We start from the raw sequence: 2,388 nt of genomic DNA, 5'->3' as shown, positions 1-2,388 counted from the left end.
GTTCGAGACCCGCCTGGGCAGCAAGACCTCATCTCTACAATAAGTCAAAAAAATCAGCCGAGTGTGGTAGCGCATGCCTGTAATTCTGGCTACTTGGAAGGATCGCCGGAGTCCAGCAGGTGGAGGCTGCGGTGGCCGGAAGCGGCCACTGCACTCCAGTCTGGGGGACAGAGTGAGACCCCAACTCAAAAAAAAAAAAAAAAAAGGTGCTGGAGTCCCCTGAAAGACAGTTTTACAGGGTCACAAAATACTTTGATTTTCCTTCTTTATCTGCCAGACCCATGTTGGAGAGTAAATCACTTTAAAAGTTAGGAATGTGGTAAGGAAAATTTTTAAAAGGTCACAGTACAGTCATCATGCCTCATAGGACCTGGATCATTCATATTCAGCAGATTTGAAGGGAAAGCTATACATATTTATGAGGGAGGCCTCACACATATAATGAATAAACATTTATATAACATACGTCCCATGATCACTTTGGAGTGGGGTTGTAGTATTAAGATGAGATAGAATTTGGTTCTTTACATCAAAAGGTGAACCGTAGGAAACAAAGATGGTTTGGACACAGCCTCTATGAGCATGCCAAAACTGGCGTAAGCTCTGCAATTGCTTATCAGAAAAGAATGTTTGTAAAGCTGGTCCTCTGTCCAAAGTTCAAGAGGTCTAGATTGCAAATCAAAACTGATAGCTCCTATTTTTAGGGAGTCTAGCCATAGAAATAAAGAAATTTGCCAGGCCAGCCAGGCCCTGAAGCCTAGATCCATAACTTTGTTTCCTTAACTTTAGATCCACCTTAGTCAATAAAGGGGCATCTATTTTGATCTCTGAGATCACATAGGGAATTATGGAAGCAGAGAGGGAGCATGGGAACCCCAGAATTTTGCCTGGATAGGCAAAAGTGCAGGTAGTTTGGGCACCCATCTGTGGCATCTGAAGTGACAGCAGTCTTGTACGATTGAGCCCTAGATTAAGGGACCTGCGCTAACTAGGGTAACTAGTGTCAGAATTTAATTGAATTGTAGAACACTCAGTTGGAGACAATGAAATGAAGAAGTGTTTGTTTGCAAAAACCAGTCACTGAGACAGGAAGGGTGAGTCCAGTTTAAGCCCAAGCTTTTTACCAGTATATAGTTAAAGAGCAGCTAACGTTGCCAAAAGACTATAAGAGGTCTGACGACTGAGTTTGCGAACTTGCCACCCTGCACTTATGCTGGAAGCACTATACAAACAACTCAGTAAGGTTTTGTAATCTTGGTATATCAGTGTCTCATATCTATGTTTGTGTCTACGTGTGGTGGTGTCTTGCTAAGCGGCGTTCGTTATTGTTGCTGCATGTTTTTGTGTGCCATCACAAGAATGTTGTAGCTTGAATTAGAGCAACGAACAAATATTACATTTCTTGTCAAATCTGGCAAGACTGGAAGTGAAATCAGGAACATGTTAGTCCAAGTTTGTGGGGATAATGACATGAAGAAACTGGCAGTGCACAAATGGATTGAACGTTTTCCTGGGGAGAGAAAGGGGAGAAAAAGCATCACGGACGAAGAGAGGTCAGGATGGCCAGCATTGAACAGAACTGATGAAAACATTGCGAAAATTCGTCCAGTTGTGTGTCAAAATTGTCGACTCACTGTGAGAAGCATAACAGACTAAATAAACATCAACAGAGAAACAGGAAAATCTTAACTGAAAATCTTGGCATGAGAAAGGTGTGTGCAAAAATGGTCCTGAAGCGGGCAACATCTTCGAATCTCCTCCTACTGTGGGAGCTTGTCTGTCCTCTCAATAAATCCTGTTTTCTTTTTTAAAAAAGGTCTTGAAGGAGCTCTTGTATCACGACAATGCACCAGCTCACACAGCACTGCCTGTGAGGGAGTTTTCAACCAGATAACAAATAACTGTATTGGGACAGCCTCCCATCTCACCCGATCTGACCCCCGAATGATGTTTTTCTTTACCTGAAGATAAAGGAAATTTTGAAAGGAAGATGTTTTGATGACCTTCAGGACATCAAGGATAATAGGACAGCAACTCTGCTGGAAGTTCCAAAACTGCTTTACGGGTGGAATAGGCATGGATAGCCTCAGTGTGTATCTTCCCAAGGGGAATACTTCGGAAGTAGCCATTGATATTCAGTAATGAGGTATGTAGCACTTTTTCTACATTGAAAAAGGAGCAGGCTTTGCCTCTGGGCTTCATGGTCCAATTACTGGCCCTGGATGGACTCCACAAAGCACCGGACCTATGCCAGGCTCATGAGCTGCCATTAAGATGAAGAGGTGGCCGGGTTTGGTGGCTCAGCCTGTAATCCCAGCACTTTGGGAAGCTGAGGCGAGTGGATTGCCTGAGCCCGTGGGTTCGAGACCAGCCTGGGCAACTTGGTGA

The sequence above is a fragment of the Carlito syrichta genome, unplaced genomic scaffold (genome assembly GCF_000164805.1).
Source record: "Carlito syrichta isolate Samal-C Ts95f unplaced genomic scaffold, Tarsius_syrichta-2.0.1 Scaffold305252, whole genome shotgun sequence".
NCBI lineage: Eukaryota > Metazoa > Chordata > Mammalia > Primates > Tarsiidae > Carlito > Carlito syrichta.
The sequence above is the reverse complement of the archived record's forward strand: the minus strand, read 5'-3'. Positions refer to the sequence as shown.